Raw genomic sequence first — 21453 nt, forward strand, 5'->3', positions numbered from 1 at the left:
TTCTTAGGGTTATAAATGAATTCAGCAAAGTGGCAGGATACAAGATCAACACCCCAAAATCAGTAGTGTTTCTGTAACAAGCAGTGAGTAATAAGAACAAAGATTTAAGAAAAAATTCCATTTACAATAGTAATTAAAAGAATCAATACCTATTATAGGAACAAACATAACCAAAGATGTAAAGGACTTGTACACAGAAAACTAAAAAGCATCACTAAAAGAAATTTTAAAAGACCTAAATAAAGGATAGTCTACATTCATATATTGGAAGACTAAATATCATTAAGATGTCAATACTACTGAAAGTAGTTTATAGATTCAATGCAATCCCAATCAAAATTTGAACAATCATCTTTGCAGAAATGGAAAAGCCAGTCATAAATTTGTACGGAAGGTGCTCACTTCGGCAGCACATATACTAAAATTGGAACAATACAGAGAAGATTAGCATGGTCCCTGCGCAAGGATGACATGTAAATTTGTGAAGCTTTCCATATTTTTATATCATACACACTTTACTCTAATGATGTGATGCTACATACTTGTGAATAAACTCTTTAAAAAAATTTTTTTGTATGGAAGATTAAGGGTTCCCAACTAGCTAAAGCCACCTTGAAGAAGAATGTAATTGAGGACTCATGCTTTCTGATATCAAAACTTATCAAAAATCTACAGCGATAAAAAAGTATAATGTTTGCATAAGGACAGACAAATGGAATCAAACTGAGAGTTCATAAATAAGCCCTCCATTCTAAGGCCAATTGATTTTTCACAAGGATGCCAAATCCAGTCAATGGGGAGAAAGTAATCTCTTTAATAAATGGTCTTGGTAATATTGGTTGTCCAATTGCAGAAAAAAAAAAAAAAGTAGGAGGACCCTTACCTCACATTATATACAAAAGTCAACTCAAAATGGACCAAAGACCTAAATATAAAAGCTAAAACAATCCAACTTCTAGAAGAAAACACAGGCAAACATCTTCAGGACCTTGTGTTCAGCAATGATTTCTTAGAGCTTATACCTGAAGCTCAAGCATGAAAGGAAAAACAGATAAATGGAATCTCATTAAAATTTTAAAAAATTTTGTGCCTCAAGGGACTTATCATGAAATAGAAAGACAACCTAGTGGGGCAGAGTGTAAACTATATTTCATGGGTAGTAGCAATGCTTCAATATGTGTTTATCAATTGTAATAAATGTACCACACTAATGAAAGAGTTGCTAATATGGAAAAATGTATGTGTGGGGTGGAGAAATGGGAATCCCCTAGATATATAAATTTTTTAGTTTATTTATTTATTCCCCCCCCCCCCCTCATTTTTTGTGCTCACTGTCCTCTGTGTCTGTTCCTGTGTGCTTTCTGTGTCTGCTCATTTTCTTTACAAGGCACTGGGAACTGAACCCAGGACCTCCCATGTGGGAGGGAGGCTCCCAACTACTTGAGCCACATCTGCTCTGTGCTTGTTGTGTCTCTCACTGTGTTTCCTCATTGAGTCTCCTTGTTGCATCATCTCATTGAGCCATCTTGTTGCATCATCTCGTTGCATCAGTTTGCGACACTAGCCCATCTTGTCAACTTGCTATCTACTTGTCTACTTTAGGAGGCACTGGGAACTGAACCAGGGACCTCCCATGTGGGAGGTGGGCACTCAATGGCTTGAGCCACATCCACTCCTCCCCTATATTTTAATGTAATGTTTCTGTATTCTAAAGCTTCTTTAAAAATAAAAATTAAAAAAAGAACACTTAAAAAAAAAAAACAACCTACATAACAGGAGAAAATATTTGGAAACCATCTATCTGGTAAAGGATTAATATCCAGTACATATAAATAAATCCTTCAACTTTACAAAAAGACAAACACCCTATTAAAAAGTGGGTAAAAGACTTGAACAGACATCTCTCCAACATAAATATACAAGTGAGCAGAGAGCACATGAAAAGATGCATGACATCACTAGCCCTCAAGGAAATTAAAATAAAAATAACAATGAGATACGATTCACACCCAATAGAAGGGCTGCTATTAAGAAACAACAACAGGAAGTAGCAAGTGTTGTAGAGGATGCAGAGAAATAGGAAAACGCATTCATTGCTGGTGACGATGTAAAATGGTATAGCTGCTGCAGAAAACAGTTTGGCAGTTCTTCAGAAAGTTAAGTATAGAATTTCCATTTAATCCGGCATTTCCACTTCTCATGATATACTCAAAAGAATTGAAAACAGGGGCTAGAACAGATATTTGAATACCAATGTTCACAGCAGCGTTATTCACAATTGTAAAAAGATGGGAGCAACCCAAAAGTCCATCAACTGATAAGTGAATAAACAAAAAGTGGCAAAAACCTACAATGGAATATTATTCAGCTGTGAAAAGGAATGAAGCCCTGATACATGTGACAACATGGATGAATCTTGAAGACATCATGGTGAGTGAAATAAGCCAGACACAAAAGGATACATACTTTAAGTTCTCACTGATTTGAAAAAATTAGAATAAGCAAACTCATAGACTCGGATTCTAGAATGTAAGTTAACCAGGGTCAGGGTGGGGAGAGGCAATAGGAAGTTAAGGCTTAAAATACACAGGGTTTTTATTTGGAATGATGGAAATGTTCTGGTAATGGATGGTGGAGGTTTTAAAACCATATTGTGAATGCAATAGCAGCACTGAAAAATATATATCTAAATGTGATAAAGAGGGAAAATGTTAGATTTTATATATGGTAACAGAATAACATTTTTTGAAAGTCCATGGAACTATACAAACAGTGGACCCTAAGCAAAACCATGGACTTTAATGAATAGTATAATTATAAAAATGCCCCCCCACTACAGTGCCAGGCTTTGTTGGTGGGGTGGTTTATGGGAACCCAGCATTATATGCATAATTGTTCTGTAAACCCACAGCTTCTCTAATATAGGGGTAAAGAGGAGGGGTCATGTGTGAAGGCAGAAGGTGCCAGTGTCAGTCTAACCTGTTTTCTGCGGGGTTTTGCCCCCCTGAAGATTTCTCCCCAAAAAAGGAAGTCACCATTTATTTCAGTCTGACCAGTTCTTCCACTAGGACATTTAAATCTATATTGTCTCCTAAGAACAAAAGGATCTATGAAGCAAATGGACATAATCACTGTAACTCAGACTTCTCAATAGTGGATCGTAATTTTAATTTCATTTGGATGTTTGACACATCCTCTCACTAAATCGTTAGAATAATGCAGCAAAGAGCTCATGCTGTTTTCAGTTCCCACGGGTAAGTAAATTGAAGCTCCAAGAGGTTAAATCATTTCAGTGTCATACAACTTGTAAACAGGCAAGTTCAGCTTCAAAGCCCAGATCTGTCTGGTTCCAAAGCTCAGGTTTCCCCACTCTCATGATGGTCAACTTGAATGTGACCCTAAGAAGTCGCTGCTCAACAAGAGAGTCCGTGATATATTTAGAAAGATTTCCATGAAAAATTAATTTTTATGATGATGCTTTTTAAAAGAAAATAAATGGGGAAACGGACTTTGGCCCAGTGGTTGGGGCGTCCGTCTACCATATGGGAGGTCCGCGGTTCAAACCCCGGGCCTCCTCGACCTGTGTGGAGCTGGCCATGCGCAGTGCTGATGCGCGCAAGGAGTGCCGTGCCACACAGGGGTGTCCCCCGCGTAGGGGAGCCCCACGCGCAAGGAGTGCGCCCATGAGGAGAGCCGCCCAGCGTGAAAAGAAAGAGCAGCCTGCCCAGGAATGGCGCCGCCCACACTTACCGTGCCACTGACGACAACAGAAGCGGACAAAGAAACAAGACGCAGCAAACAGACACCAAGAACAGACAACCAGGGGAGGGGGGAAATTAAATAAATAAATAAATCTTTAAAAAAAAAATAAAAGAAAATAAATGGATATTACTTGTTTTAACTCATATATTCTTTTAGGAAATTTTCCTAAAAGTTCAAAGTGGTTTGGTAGATGTGATGTGCCCAGACTTGGAATCAAAAGGGCCAGAGAACCAGTCCTAGCCCCACCAAAGGCTGACTTTAGACAAATAATTAAACTGTCCTGTGCCTCTGTATATTCAAATATCAAATGGGAATAACAATACTTAGTTTGTAAAATTGTTATTAGGAATAATAGAAATAACATTCAAAAGTGGCCTGGTTCACAACCCTCAATACATGGTTATTATTATTATTTTCATCAACAGAGCAATGGACACTACTGACTCTACAGCAGGGTGACTGTGAGGCATCACCCAGCTTGTGTCATAAATTGAGCAACAGTATATGTCAGGGCAGAGTGAGTGCTTTATCACTCTTATAAAATAGAATATTTTTAATAGCTAGAATAAGTTACACACTCTAAATAGATCAGGAACAGGAAACACACAGGGGCAGGGGTCTCCCTTCATAGGGATACTGTGTTTCAGAGAGAAGGTCAGGAGTGACTGAATTTGGCAATCTCTATGGCATCTCCTTGCGTGAGGTGACACAAAGAGACTTTTGTTTCATAGCCAGTGTGACATGCAGAAGCCTCTGCATGGAAAACACACAGCATTGCATGACAGGAGCCCAATTGTGCTGGCTGGTGACAACCTGATAAGCTCTGGATTTGATGAGGGGAAAAAATGTTTTAAAATTTTTATTAATATAGATATATTGACAGACTATGTATTTGTGTTTAATACTAGGGTGTATGTCCTCTTAAAAAGACTACAAATTGAACCACTTTAATAAATAGTTAAAAATGTAAAGTACAACATATAAATAACACATGTTGACTTCTTAAAAGCAACAACATTTGCTTTAATTTCATGCTCTGATTCTCTATCATTCTCACGTATTTTTAATCTGTTAACTTAGAACTTCAGCTTCCTTCTTGTACATGTGCAAAAGTTGGCTTAGCCCTCTCAGGAGATGTATGTTGCATAAAATATACCATGGTTTACTAATGGTTACTTATGGAAGTCTAAAAGTGACTACAGCTGACACTAACTATGCTAACAGCACCCAAATTAACGAATGTGCAAATTACTCTTCTCAGTGGCCAGACTCTTGCACCTGTTTGGTTTCTGCTTGGGACAAAAATAGATCCTAGAATGTTAGAGTAAGAAGGTCATCCAGGCCAACCCCCTCAGTAGACATCCAATCCTCTCATTACACACAGATTATTTTCAGACTGCAAGTGCTAGACAATTGTTCCGGAAAAATGTTAAGAATGTAACAAACCAAAAAAAAACTATTATGGTGTGAATATTTAACATCTGCACACAGAATGAAGAGTAATTAATGGCAGAGAATACAAAGAATAAGAATAAATGCCTAGCTTTGAGACTGAAGAGATTAATAAGAAAGTTCCCTAGGGAGCAATCAATACTGGGATCACTATACTCTGGTATATTTATTAACAATCAGCAAGATGGATGAAGTGCGAAGTAGTTGAATTTGTTGGTGACAAAATTTAAAGATTAAGGAAGATAGTCAACTACTATTGAAAAGATCTAAGAAAATCACGTATTAAACTAAGATGGAAAATGGGAAAAAAAGAGAATCTTGGATGCATTGAAATCAGAGGAAAAAATAATGTATGGAGCATTATTCAGGAAGAATTTTTCTGAATAGTCAAGGGAACTCTAAATTCGACTAAGGGATAGATAATTGTTGCAAATAATTTTGGTAATAAATAAGCACAAACTGAACTACAGTCATCGTTTTTGTATTAGACAAAAGTAAGTCAACTCCAGCCATGTGGCTAAAAGAGCTCAATCTGTTTTTCAGTGTGCAGTCTTACCAAGTTGCCAAGAACTCTTCCTTTAATTTTCCACCATATCAGACGTCCTTGCAACTCTTTTTATCTCTTTAGCTTTGCCAATTTGTGCCACAAAATGACATCCAGGACCAGACACAGCTAAAGAGCTCCAGAGTGGTACATTTTACATGCAAGATTTCCAAAGATTTGGAATCAAGAGAACATGTCCCCTGCTTTCCAACTGATAGAGTTAGGAAAGAAAACATGAAGTTTTCTGTGCATTGCATGTGCAACTGCCTTGCATTTTGAAAACCTGCTTAGAAACGTGAGGAGACAAGCAAGTGTGGAGCATTTTGGGGACTTGGAATTGTCTTGAATGACATTGCAATGACAGATACAGACCATTATATATCCTGCCATAACCTACAGAATTGAGTGTGGGAGTGTGAACTACAATGTAAACTATAATCCATGCTTCGTGGAAAGGCTCCAAAATGTGTTCATCAATTGCAATGAATGTACCACACTAATGAAAGAAGTTGTTAATGTGGGGAAGGGTGGGAAGTGTGGGGCAGGGGGCTACAGGAATCCTTGTATTTTTGTGTGTGACATTTTGTGTAATCTAAGTATCTTATAAAAAAATAAATAATATATAAAAAAATATATAAATTAAAAATGCTCTTAGTCCCGCAGTAGCATTTGTTAGCAGGGGAGGACACTCACTCTTTTTAACCCTGGTGAATATTTAATTAAAAAGCAATCTTTCCATCTTGTTCCCCAGCTGTCCCCAGTCAACATGAACACAATGATTCTCCAGTTATATTACTATAGGCTATGTGAAAGTATGCAAAGAGAGAATAGAGCAAAAGGGACCATTCAGAAGTGAGTAAGAATTTCCCCATGCATCATCCTGATTTGCAGAAAACCTTTGTGCCTTGTGAAAAGTTCAAATTTCATAGTTTACACTAGCGTTTCCTATTTTGTGTGCATAGTCCTATAGATAGTTTTAAAAATCTTATTATAGTAAAATATGTACAACCTAAAATTTCCGCCTTTTGACCATTTTCAAATATATAATCAGTGCTGTTAATTACATCTACAATGCTGTGTAACCATTACCACCATCTCTTACCAAAGCTTTTCCACCATCCCAGACACTCTGTACCAGTGAATCATTAACTGCACATTCCCTACCCACTCCAGGCCATGGTAATCTGTATTCTAGTTTCAGACCTCATAATTTTCTTATTCTACTTATTTCATATCAGTGAGATCACACAATATTTGTCCTTTTGTATCTGGTTTATTTCATTCAACATGTCTTCACAGTTCATCCATGCTGTTCCATCAGAATTTCATTTGTTTTCATGGCTGAATAATATTCCATTTTATATATATACCAAATTTTGTCTATCCATTCATCTATTGATGGGTACTTGGGTTGTTTCCATCTTTAGTCAACTTTGCAAATGACACTGAATATTTGTGTTTAAATATCTGTTTGAGTTTCTGTTTCCACTTCTTTGAGGTCTATACCTAGAAGTGAGATTGCCAGACTGTATGGTAATTCTAGACTTGATTTGCTGAGGAATTGCCAAATTGCAGATGCACTATTTTCCGTCTCTACAAACAATGAATGTTCCCATTTCTCTATATCCCCTATAACACTTGCTTTTTTCCATTTCTTTTTAAAATAGTAGCCATCCTACTGAGTGTGAAATGGTATTTCTTTGTGGTTTCGAGTTGTGTTTCCCTAATGGTTAATGATGTTGAGCAGCCTTTTATGTGCTTATAGGCCATTATGTGCCATTTTGTGTGGAGAATGTCTATTGAAGTCATTTGCCCCTTTTTTTTTAAAGATTTATTTTATTTTATTTTATTTTATTTATTTCTCTCCCCTTCCCTCCCCACCCCAGTTGTCTGAGTCTATTTGCTGCGTCTTCTTTGTCCGCTTCTGCTGTTGTCAGTGGCATGGGAATCTGTGTTTCTTTTTGTTGCGTCATCTTGTTGTGTCAGCTCTCCGTGTGTGCAGCACCATTCCTGGGCAGGCTGCACTTTCTTTCCCGATGGGCGGCTCTCCTTAAGAGGTGCACTCCTTGCACATGGGGCTCCCCTACGTGGGGACACCCCTGCATGGCACAGCACTTCCTGCGTGCATCAGCACTGCACATGGGCCAGCTCCACACGGGTCAAGGAAGCCCGGGGTTTGAACCGTGGACCTCCCATGTGGCAGATGGATGCCCTAACCACTAGGCCAAGTCTGCCACCATTTGCTCATTTTTTTAAAAAGATTTATTTATTTATTTATTCTATTTCCCCCCTTCCTCCCCCTATCCCTACCCTGTTGTTTTTGCTTTCTGTATCTATTTCTCTTTTTGGTCTTCTTTTCTCATTTTTCTCCTCTAAGATTCACCAGGATTCAACCCTGGGGACTTCTGATGTGGAGAGAGGTTCCTTATTAGCTGCGCTACCTCAGTTCCTGGTTTCTCCTGCGCTTTACCTTGACTCTCCCCTTCGTCTCTCTTTTGTTGCATCATGATCTTACTGCGTGACTCACTTGCATGGGCACTGGCTCACCATGCAGGAACTCTCACCATGTGGGCACTCAACTCACCACGTAGGCCCTGGCTTGCCATGTGGGCATTGGCTCACCATGTGGGCCCTAGCTCACTGCACAAGCATGCTTTCTCTTCTTTTTTTCACCAGGAGACTCCAGGGATGGAACCCAGGTCCTACCATATAGTAGGCAGAAGCCCTATCACTTGAGCCACATCTGCTTCCCATTTGCTCATTTTTGAAATAGGGTTTGTTTTTGTTGTTGTTGATCATTTGTAGAATTTTTCTTGTTGATTTGTGGATTTTTAAAGTTTATTCTGGATATGAAACCTGTATCAGGTATATATTTGCCAAATATTTTCAACAATTGTGTAGATGGTCTTTTTACTTTCATGATGAAGTCCTTTGATGCACAACAGTTGATGAAATTCCTTTTATCTGTTTTTTTTTTTTCTTTGTTGCTTATGCTTTCAGCGTAAAGTCTAAGAAACCATTGCCTAACACAAGGTTCTCAAGATGTTTCATTATGTTTTCTTCCAGGAATTTTATACTTTGGGTTCTCATATTTAGGTGTTTAGCCTATTTTGAGTTGATTTTATATATAGTATGAGGTGGAGGTCTACCTTCATTCTTTTGCATATGAATACCCAGTTTGCCCAGCACTATTTGTTGAGAGACTGTTATTTCTCCATTGAGTGGATTTCATAGCCTTGTAAAAAATCAATTGACTAGAAATGGGAGGATTTATTTTTGAACTCTCAATTCAATTCCATGTGTCTATTTATCTATCCTTGTGCCTGTACTATACTGTTTGGATTCTGGTGTTTTTGCAATAAATCAGAAAATAAGAATCTACCAAATTCATTATTCTTTTTCAAGACAGTGTTGGCTATTTAGGACAACTTATCCTTCCATATAAATTTGATGATTAACTTTTCCAATTTTGGAAAAAAAAAAGGGGTTTGGCATTTGCGATTGTGTTAATCTATAAATCACTCTGGGTTGAGTAGACATTGTAATGACATTTGGTCTTCCAATCCCTAAACTTGGAATGCCCTTCATTTATTTGGGTGTTTGATTTCTTTTAGCAGTGGTTTGTAATTTTCTGTGTGTTCTTTATATGCTTGGTTAAATTTATTCCTTGATATTTCATTCTTTGCTTTGCTATTATAAATGGAATATTTTCTTGATTTCCTCTAAAAATTGTTTATGACTAGTGAATTGATGCACTACAGATATTTGCATGTTGATCTTATACTCTGTCACTTTACTGAATTTGTTTATAAGCTCTGGCAGCCTTATGTGAATTTTTCAGGATTTTTCTATATACAGGATCATATTATAGGCATGTAGGGAAATTTTCTTTCCTTCCTTTCCTATTTGGATGCCTTTTCTTTCTTTTTCTTGCATAATGGCTCTGACTAGAACTTCCCCACAATGTTGAGTGACAGTGGTGAGAGTGGGCATTCTTGTCTTGTTCCAGATCATAGGGAGATCACTTTTAGTCTTTCATTCTTGAGCAAACTGTTACAGCTGGGGGCTTTTTGTATACAAGCACACCTCATTTTACCGCATTTCACTCTAACTGTGATTCACAGATATTGTGTTTTTTACGGATTGAAAGTTTGTCAAGGCCCTGTATCAAGCATATCTACCAATACCATTTTTCTAACAACCTGTACTCACTTCAAGTCTCAGTATTACATTTTGGTAATTCTTGCACTATTTCAAACTTTTCCATTATTTTTATATTGTAATGGTAAACTATGTTCAGGGTACTTTGACATTACTATTGTAATTGCTTTGGGGCAACAGGAACCACATACATATTAAGACATTGAACTTAATTGATAAATGTTGTGTGTGTTCTGATTGCTCCACCAATTGGCAATTTCCTCATCTCTTTCCCTCTCCTCCAGTTACTGCGTTCCCTGAGATACGGTAATAGTGAAATCAGGCCAATTATTAAATCTACATTGGCTTCTAAGTGTTCAAGCGAAAGGAAGAGTCTCATGTCTCTCACTTTCAATCAAAAGCTAGAAATGCTTAAACTTAGTGAGGAAGGCACACTGAAAGCCAAGACAGGCTGAATGCTGGGCCTCTTGCACCAGTTAGTCAAGCTGTGAATGCAAAGGAAAAGTTCTTGAAGGGAATGAAAAGTGCTACTCCAGTGAACACATGAATGATAAGAAAGCAAAATAGCTGTATTGACGATATGGAGAAAGTTTTAGTGGTATGGATAGATCAAACCAGTCACAACATTCCCTTAAGTAAAAGCCTAATCCAGAGTAAGGTTCTAACTCTCTTCAGTTCCATGAAGGCTGAGAGAAATGAGGAAGCCACAGAAGAAAAGCCTGGAGCTAGTAGAGGCTGGTTCATAAGGTTTAAGGAAAGAAGCCATCTCTATAACGTAAAAATACAAGGGGAAGCAGCAAGTGCTGACATAGAAGCCACAGCAAATTATCCAGAAGATCTAGCTGAAATCATCAATGAGGTGACCACACTTAACAGATTTTTGATGTAGATGAAACAGCCCTCTATTGGAAGAAAATGCCATCTAGGACTTTCATAGTTACAGACAAAGTCAATGCCTGGCTTTAAAGCTTGAGAAGAAAGGCTGACTCTCTAGTTACGGGCTAATGCAGCTGGTGACTTTAAGTTGATCTCAACGTTCATTTAGCATTCCACAAACCCTAGGGCCTTTAAGAATTATGCTAAATCTACTCTGCCTTGCTCTGTAAATGGGACAACAAAGCCTGGGTGACAACACATCTGTTAACAACATGTTTTACTGAATATTTCAAGCCCATTGTTTAGAACTACTGCTCAGAATAAAATGATTCCTTTCAAAATAGAACCACTTATTACCAAAGTACCTGGTCACCCAAGAGCCCTGATGAGTTGTAGAATGAGATGAATGTTGCTTTCATGTCTGCTAACACAGCATCCATCCTGTAGATCATGGATCAAGGAGTCACTTTGACTTTCACGTCCTATTATTTAAGAAATTTATTTCATAAGGCCATAAATAGTGATTCCTCAGATGGATCTGGGCAAAGGGTAAATTAAAAACCTTCTGCAAAGGATTCACCTTCTAGGTACCATTAAGAGCATTCAAAATTTGTGGGAGGAAGTCAAAATATTAACGGAAGTTTGCAAGAAGTTGATTTCAACCCCCATAAATGACTTTGAGGAATTCAAGACTTCAGTAGAGAAAGTAACTGCAGATGTGGTAGACATAGCAAGAGAATTAGAATTAGAAGCAAACCCTAAAGATATGATTGAATTGCTGCAATCACCAGATAAAAATTTAACAGATGAGGAGTTGCTTTTTTTGGATGAGCAAAGAAAGTGGTTTCTTGAGATGAAATCTCCTCCTGATGAAGATATTTGAATGTCGTGGAAATGACAACAAATGCTTTAGAATATTGCATTAACATAGTTGATAAAGCACCAGCAGGGTTTGAGAACGTTGGCACCAATGTTGAAACAAGTTCTGTTGTGGGTAAAATGCTATCAAATAGCATCACATGCTACAGAGAAATCTTTCATGAAAGAGTCAATTCATGCTGCAAATTTCATTGTTGTCTTATTTGTGAAAAATCACCCCAGCCAATTTTACCAATCAATTAGTAGCTGACAGCATCAAGCCAAGATCTCTACAAGAAAAAGAGTAAAACTTGCTGAAGGATCAGAGGATGGCTAGCATTTTTAGCAAATAAATACTTTTAATTAATGCATATACATTGTTTTTATAGACATAATGCTATTGCACACTTTAAAGTCCACATTATAGCATCAAAATAACTGTTGTTTTTGCACTAGGAAATAAAAAATTTGTGTGACTCACTTTATTGTGATACTTACTTTGTTTTGATTGTCTGGAACTGAACCTGCAGTATCTCCAAGGTATTACTGTGTGCCCTTTATCACGTTGAGGAAGTTCTTTCTTTTCCTGGTTTTCTAGGTTAATAGAATTTTAATCCTTCACTACCTAGTCCTCTGGAAATATATAAATACATTTTCTTAGAGGAAAATAGAATACTCTGTTGAGAAACATGTTAAGAAGGAAGCTTCTACCTATGAAGAAAGATAAAGCACACTTGTTTCCTCTTATAAAGTATGATTTCTAAAATTTTGTTTTACTGTATGCCACCATAACAAATAAATAAAGTTAAAGTATAACTCATTATGGGCAACAATTTAGCTTACAGTAGTAATAATGAACTATTCATACTCTTACATCCGAATTTCAGTACCGAAAGGTATGTAGCTAGACCTTGTTCTACGTGATTCAGGCTTCCGCTAAACTATGTGACATTAATCATGGACACCAGCAAGGTGTTACGTAAAACGAATGGACCATAGCCATGAAAATGAATACATATATATTAGACTCTCAAAGTTTACTGTATCATCCTGTAATATACATGTCTGTTATTTAAAAAGAATAACTGTCTTCACACTTCAGATGGATGTTTCCTGGTAGTATGATTCAAACTGAATGCCTCCTATAAAAGTAGATATTGGCCTTGTTGAAAATTACCTGGAGTGTCTTCACCACCCAATATCTTCTTTGGCCTAGGTAAAGGTCATCAAACATAACTGAACTTGAAATGCCCACTTCTGTTAAATTGGATAATTATTTGTATTGCGGGATTATTAGGAAGATAAAATATACACACACACATAAGCAATTTATGAATGAATTATAATGTGCTGTATATACATTCAAATACCATACTATGCACTGTTGTTAAAATTTCACATGCAACAGTGGAAATTCAATAAAAAGTAGCCTTTTTTTGAATCCTATTAAAAAAAAATTATGTGAGGAAATAACGAGATTTTACTAAGTAAGGAAACCCTGAGTGGGAGATCTCTCCCCTTCAAGAATCTCAAGAGTAATGTTATAATAGTAAGGCTCCAATGTGAAAGCGAGATATATTATCATGTATAAGGCATATATTTTAAACGGGATATTGTAAAGGGAAAAATCTTCCCCAGTAGAATCATTCATACTTAAGGAACTAATGAGATCATCCACCAAAGATAATGAATCCATTAGTTGAAAAAGAAATCAAATTGTAAATCTATATCATATATTTATGCTGTTATATATAAATATTGAATGAAATATGAACAAAAGAAATATCTCATCTTATCACCCATGTGTCCAACTGAACCATTTCCAAAGTAAATCAAAAATCTCATTGAAATTGTTTCTGGTTTTCATGATCTCACTGGGAAGAGAAAAGATTTTCTTCAATAGTCTGTTATAACTCGGTCATTATGCTGTAGTGAGGTAATTTGCTAAAACAGCTGCCTCTAATGAGTAAACCTTTCCATCTGGCACATCCAATGCAGACACAAACAAGTCATCAGTTAAAATAAATAAAAAAAGGAAAGAAGAACTCTATTTCATGAAGAAGTAAAATTCTTATAAACTGTCTCTTTGAACTATACAAGGGTAAAATGCATTCTGCAGGGATGGTCACCTCTGTTTCTCTTAGTGGAAGCATTTTGTCTGCTCTCAGGCTGGGAGCACACAAACTTGTCCCAAACTTTTGCCATATTGATACCATGTTGTCTCTGGATGGCTTATAAGATAATTGAGTACATATTTAAAATAGAGACATTCCATCCAAAAAAAGTAGACAAAAGCAATCCTGTTAACAAATATTAACTCTGGAAACTGGAATGAATAGATAAACTTATTTTTCATATAATCTAATACATTTTTAAAATTTTCCTTTGATAGTGAGAAATAGTTATTCGGCCCTTAGTTTAAAGTCTCATGTTCCATTCAGAAATCCTTGATACCTCACACTTCACTTTCACCAACAGATACTCAAATAAAATTTTGTTATTTGAATAATTGGTGGAAAGTTGTATAACACTATAACTTTCTTAACCTGCTAATTATTTGAGGTTAGTTTCTGTAAGAGATTAACAACTTTCCCTTACTGTGCATCTGTTGCTATTTTCAACAAATATCTACACTTAGATTTGAGTATCCAAATTATCTATTTGACTTCATTTTTAACAACATTTTGGCTTCTAGTGAATTGAAGAAGCATAGGTTACTCAATTTTTCTATTTCATGCAGTTCATTTATTTAGTCTGAGTCTTAAAAATCCAGTAGTTGAGATTTCTCAAACTCCCAATGCTGTATGTTTTCTAAGTTACATTTAAATCTATATATATATGGAATTGTGTAAAAAAAAATTTGAAATGCCACAAAGAGTTTAGGTTAGAATCAGGTTTCATAGCTCTGATCTTCATGTGATGTGCTCTAACCAAAGGCTAAATAAATGTTCATTAAAATGGAAGTCAGATAACACATTATAGTGAGTATAACTAACATGACTGGTTTATAAACGGGATTGGGGCTGAGAGGGGTAATTTAGGGACATAAAAGTTAATTGAAAGAAAGGCTGAAAATAAGCTAGGGACTGAATAACAGTGAGCCCAGATGTAGATAAGAACTGTGGTTAACAGTACAAATGTAAGAACTTACATCTATGACCTGGAAAAATGTGTGTCACTATTAAAAGGTGGTAAGAATATGGTGATGCATGGAAAAAATACAATTGATGTAACTTATGGGCTATAACAGCAATATTGTAATAATCTTGCATAATGTCAAAGAAGGTACTATGTCAATGCTAAGGGTGAATAATAGGAGGGTATGGGATTTTTCTTTTGGACTAATGAATACATTCAAGAATTTACTGAGATGGTGACTGCACAACTCTGTGATGAAACTTAAAACCCCCGAGTGTACATTTTGAATAGATTTACAAGGCATGAGACTGTATACACAGTGAACCGTGTGGTGGAAGAAAACGAGTCCCAATATGAGAGTGTTCTTTCATGAACTATAACAAATGTACAATACTAATACATGGTGTTCATAATAGGGGCTGTAAGGAAAAATATACCAAATATAAGCTATGGACCTTAGTTAGCGGTAATAGTCTAATGATGTTCTTTCATTATCTGTAACAAACATTCCACCACAATGTAAGATATTGGCGGTTGCGGGGAGGGGAGGAGGATATATGGGAATTCTGCACAGGATGCATGATTGTTTTGTAAGCTCACAACTTCTCCAATAATATAAATATTTTTTAAAAAATGGAAGTCAGAAAAGTGAGCATGTCAGGGATTCTGAGCCCAAATGATGGCACTTCGGTTAATAGATCAGTATGAGCTAGATGAGATAAGCACAGTCTTGGCATGACCTCATGAGAGAAGGTTATCAGCCCTTTGGGGAGATAATAACAACAGGAGTTTTGACTTTCTCCTGCCTACTGGGTATAATGTAAAATTAATGTGCATTATGTCAAGGTTATGGCAAGGCATTGTCTGGGAGAGAAAACTGTTTCCTCCTCACCCCCCCCCCCCAAATACCTTGATACACTGTGATAATGCTTTATTGAAAAGCAAATTTCTTTGTCATTGTCAATAACGGGGAGCTGGTAAAGAATATTTTCCAGCACTAATTATGCAGGAGTTAATAAAAAGACCTCTCAAACTCAGTCTCAAAGCAAAGAATATATTTTGTTTATTCACATAACAAGAACAGTGCCGCCTTATTGAATATCAGCATAATAAAAGGAAATTCAAACAAAACATCTATTCAGTAATGATCTTGTGGCTTTGTCTCCAGAATTAAGGAGCTATGAGGATGGGTAAGGAGTGGCTCGTGCCTTCAAAGTGTTTGGCTTTTAAATTGGTAATTCTCAGATTTTTTCTGATTCTTCAGGCCTGTGGCAGGGTCCTGGAATCTGTATTTTTATAAAGAAAGCCCCAGATAATTCCAAACTAAACAGCCGGTAGAGAACCACAGTTCTAACTGAAAAATATGTGAAAAACTTAACACCAGTAAGATATCCTATATGCTCACGTTTTTACTCTATCAATAGTTCTAACCTTGCATGCAAACCCAAGGGGAAAGGAAACCCTAGAATATAGGATTGGGAAATTTTTCCTGATGGAAGAGGATTTATTTTTTTGCTTGTGTGTTTTTAAGTATTTTTTCCCCTAAAATAGAAAGAAAGAATCAAAAGGAAATCATGTTTCATCGAATAAATTTAAAGAACTGAATTAAATGAGGGAGAGAGAATGGTTGTAAGAATACAGTTCTGGCAAAACAGTTGATATATAAAAATTAGTGTAGGTAAGCAGATGTGGCTCAGCGATTAGGCTCCCGTCTACCATACAGGAGGTCCAGGATTTCGATTCCTGGGGACTCCTGGTGAAGGCAAGTTGGCCCACGCAGTGTGCTGGCTCGCACAGAGTGCTGGCCCACACAGAGAGCTGGTGCAGCAAGATGACTCAAAAAAAGAGACACAGAGGAGAGACAATAAGAGACACAGCAGACCAGGGAGCTGAGGTGGCATAAGAGATTGAGCACCTCTCTCCTACTCAGGAAGGTCCCAGGATCAGTTCCCAGTGTCGCCTAAAGAGAAGACAAGCAGACACAGAAGAACACACAGCAAATGGACAGAGAGAGCAGACAGTGAGTGCAAAACAATGAAGGTGGGGGGAATAAATAAAACGGTTTAAAAAACCCAAAAACTAGTGTACGAACTCAAGTTTTCTCATCAGAGACCAAGACAAATGGAAAACATGCCCTGTTGCCTGATTTTAATTGCTGAAAGATAGAGATCGTTTTCCCACAAACATACTTAATACAAATCCATATAGTCTTCCAAAGGTAAATTGATTTTAACTGTGTCCACATTTTCTCCACATCTCTCTTCAGTAACCAATAAAGCATAGTATTGAGCATGGATTAGGCATAATACTAGAGCTTTGTGAAGAAGATAGACCTCTAGGAATCTGACATGTGAGAGCCTGCTTAGTGTTTATCTCGCTTTTTGCGGAAATGTAGAGTAAAAGGAAAAAGCATAAAACTGAGCTTAAATAATTAAGACAATGTCGTAATAAGGAAAAGTCAGGGTACTCTTAAAAGCTACCTGAGCTAAGTACTCAGAATTCAGATATTTTGGGGACTCCTGGCCAAGATCATTCTACCCTGAGTCTATGGTGTCAGGATGAGAGAACACTTGGGGCAGGACAACAGGCCAGCTATGGATGTATTAGACCAAGGAACCTCTTCCTCTCAGCAGATAGCATCCTGCGCTCCTGGGTGGGCAGCTGCAGATTTGTGGAGTGGATCACAGACTGAATTTCAGCTCCTAATTACCTTCTTGACCATGATTTATCTGCAAGGCACAACCAGTATAGCAAAAAGTGAATTGAAAGAATCTAAAGAAGAGACTGGAGCATACTGGGATATCAGTGACAACAAACAGAAACTTCACAAACATATGAGAAGCCAGCTTGCAAATATGGATACAATCAAAAGCCATCGCAAAGTAACTACCAATTTTGACAACTATTAGGTAATCTGGCATGCAAGCATAGAACTCAGATTATACCAGATTCAGTTTCAGAGCAGAACAGATTCCCAAGTTCCCTGATGTATACCTCAAGCAAGTGCAGGAGCTTCCATAGCACATGCAAAAGTCCACCTGAGGTGCAAACCAAGTGCAATATACTCCGTTCGTGGTGGCACAGAGAGGGGCCCCTAACCGATATTAACCAAGAAGCTCTTTGCCATGGCAGTACCAGTGGTCAAGCTCAACTTCTTGGTGGCCCTGACTGGAGGGTCCTTGAGGGGAAAGCAGCATTGTTCAAGGGATAAAAGCTTGGTTTCTGGGGCCAGGATGTCTGCTTTGAATCCTAGCTTTACTCCTTACCGACTCTATGACCTAGGCCAAGTTACTTGATCTTCTACGTTACTTTCCTCCTTTTTAAAATGTTAATAATTATATAGCTATTTCAAAGGGTGACTGTGAAGATTAAATAACTTTGTACAGGTATACAATCCCTTACCCAAAATTCTGAAACCAAAACAGCTGGAAACCAAAAGGCATTTTGTACCTTTTAGAGATAAGCATTGACAAACTTCTTTGGCCACAAAACTAGACCTGAGCTAAAATTAGGCTGTCTATAATCCTTATGCATCTTGAGAGCTAAAATTCATAATTTTGTCACAGAAATATTGTTGTATATGATTACTGCCTCAGATTTAGCTTGGAATATAAGGTTATATTTGATACATATAACTTTGTAAAATTAGAAAGTTAAAAAATTGGCTCCAATCATTGCAGATAAGGGATTGTGGACTTAGAACAGTAACTAGCACTTAAAAGCATAATTAAATGTCAGCTTTTAAGTCTTTTAAAAGTCTGTCCTGTGCCTAAGTGTTCTACATTTAGAAAGGGAGAGCAATGACATTTTCCACTCCATAGACTTGAACTTCAAACTATAAAATCATAAAATGATAGAGCAAGAGGCATTCTGAGAAATTATTTACTCTACTCATACATTTTGCAGAAGTTAAAATCAGAATTGATCTTCTGGCCAAAAGGAGTAACAGGAACCAGATTTACCTTCCCTCTTGAATTTGCGCCCAAAATGGACAAAACATACAAAGCAAGAGATTTCATTAGGACATTAAAGATGAAAACAGTGATCCCAAAGGGATAGGAAGCAAACAGTCCCTGTGACTGCTGTAACTCACTGCCTTGGGAGAGTTTCTAGGTTGCAGTGCAGGGAGGGGAAACCCAAGTGGAGCCCAGCAGAATTCCTGAATGGAGCTGAGAGCCTGGGGAACCATGTTGGCTAGAGTTTGCAAGTCAGAGTTCCAGGTAGGACAGAGCTGCATAGAGGGGGAACCTCAGAGATGAGCGGAGGGTCCCCTAGAGTAGTAAGCTGAGCATTGATTGGTAACATGCAGGCAAAAAAACTTCCTGAGGTTAGGGGAAGGAGCAAGAAAAAATAAGAGGGAATAGAATCCACTGCTCACACAGGACTGGGAAGAGTGCCTGTATACATGAGCCAGAATAGAAAAAACAAGACTAAACAAAACAAGATTTATGGGACATTGGGGAGAGTACACAGAAGGAGCTACCCTGGGCAGTGAGTAATAATTCGCCCTAGACTGAGCACTACTCTAGTCCTGCTGGAAGGATCATAAAAGGAAGACTCAGACTGCTCAAATTGTTTCCAAGTAACTTAAATGAGTTCTAGAGCAAAGCTCAAGAATAATTTAGGAATGCAAAATAGCCAGCAACCAATAAGATAAAATTTGCAAAGCCTGGCATCCCATCAAAACTTACAAGGCAGAAAAAGGAGCAGGAAAATATGACCTTTGCTAAAAAGAAAAAGCAGCCAATCAAAATCGACCCAGACTTTTCCCTATTCTTCCTGCTAAGTACATTATATGTAAAACAAACATCAGACACAAAGATAGAGAGAAGAAGTCAGACCAGCTAGGGCACTTGGGACCCAAAGAATGATATGGTGTTGAGTTCCCTGGGATTTTTGTGTGTTAGGTTTTTTTCTCTCATATAGTCCAGACTTGGGGCTAAAGATTCAGGCAACCTGGAAACACCAACTGGCAGAGATAACTAAAAACCTCTACAAAAGTTAGTTCCTTCTAGCCAAAAGGCCATGAAAGGGGCAACCTCACAAGACAAAACTTTTAGGCAAGAGTAGCTCTACTTCCCCAAACATTACAGAGAAAGCTGTGGTTCCACCACAGCAAAGGCAAAATGGGGAGCTTAGACTGCCACCCTCATGAGACTGTAAGTAGGCACCCCAAAACCCACATTGAGATGGTGTCAGAGAAGGCCAAGAAGCGTCGTCTTTCATATCCGCCAGCTGGTAGTAAGTACCCCCACCGCACCGTGTCAGGGGAGACCCTGGGGGCGGGGCGGGGGATAAAACTCCCACTCCCATTTAGCAATAATGAGGAACATGTCCTCTCAGGTGAAAATGGAACCTGAGTGAGGAACCTAGATTTCAAATTTGACAAACTTCTAGCAAGACTGCTGATGAAAGAAGGAAAAGACACAAAGTATCAATTTCAGGAATAAACCAGGCAATATGACTAGAGAACCAGCCAGCATCAAAAAGATAATAAAGGAATACTACAAACACCTCTACACACATAAATTTGATAACTTAGATGAAATGGAACACTTACTCAAAAACAAACTACCACAACTTGCTCAGTAAAAAATAATTTTGATAGCTGCATATTTTTTTTTCTTCAAAGTATGCACCTTTTTGAACTGGTCTCAAGTCAGTGTACAGGTAAGCCCTGGCTGTGTCTGCAACACAGTCAACTCCCAGGGAGAAAAGAAGCCTTCATACTCCTAAAGTTAGGAGACCGAAAGTGGGCCACAATGGGTGACTGCTCAAAACAAAAAATAAAAGAGCAAGTATTAAGGCAGAAGCTTTAAAAAAATTTTTTTTTGGATGACACATAATTTACAGGAAAGCAATGCTGTCACTTCCCGTGTGTGACATGGGCGAGACTGGGCCCTTCTCCTTAAGGAGAAGCAGGCGGCTTTTGGGAAGGCAAGGAACTTCCTGTAACAATGCATCTCATGTATCCGGAATGACTATTTAAAAAAAAAACAAAAAGCACACACACAATGTTCAATCAACGTCCTCGGCCACATTTGTAGAACTTTGGGGGATGTTTGCTCCAACCAACTGCTGTCACCTTCACCGTTCCAGTTTTCAAATCCTGAGTCAAGCACCAAAAACAAAACAAACAAACATAAATAAATAAATAAAGCCATGCCAATCCCATCTCGTTTTTTGTGCAAGTTAGGTTTTTTTCAAGAAATGGTGTAATGCAACTTAGTCCACCTAGAAGCATTTGCAGCGGAAGATGGAGGGGCCAGACTCACTGTATTCCTGCTTGCTGATCCACATCTGCTGGAAGGTGGACAGCAAGGCCAGGAGTCCCACAAATTTTTAAGGAAAATAAATTTGAGATCTAAAAACTCCTAAAAAAAGAAATCTCCAGCCCCACTGAAGATTTCTACCAAGATTTTAAAGACAAATTAACAGCACCTTTATAGAATCTCCTCCACAGAAAATAGAAGAGAACATTTCCCAATTCATTTTATGAAGCCAGTCTTATACTAGTGCCAAAAGCAGGCAACGACAATACAAAAAAAAAAAAAAAAAAAAAAAGAAAAGTATAGATCAATATCTTTCATGAATATAGATGCAAAACTCTTTAATAAAATATTAGCAAATAGAATTCAGCAACATATAAAAGAATTTATGTA

The 21453-nt window shown here is 37.6% G+C and overlaps 1 non-coding gene across 1 annotated transcript; it reads left to right on the forward strand.

Annotated features, from left to right (window-relative positions):
• Nucleotides 1–394: 394 nt before the first annotated feature.
• LOC111763787 (U6 spliceosomal RNA) lies at nucleotides 395–501 on the forward strand. Its single transcript, XR_002796574.1, has one exon. It is a non-coding gene; the product is annotated as a U6 spliceosomal RNA (small nuclear RNA).
• The last annotated feature ends 20952 nt before the right edge of the window (nucleotides 502–21453 follow it).

Source organism: Dasypus novemcinctus, chromosome 2, assembly GCF_030445035.2.
Source record: "Dasypus novemcinctus isolate mDasNov1 chromosome 2, mDasNov1.1.hap2, whole genome shotgun sequence".
Taxonomy (NCBI): domain Eukaryota; kingdom Metazoa; phylum Chordata; class Mammalia; order Cingulata; family Dasypodidae; genus Dasypus; species Dasypus novemcinctus.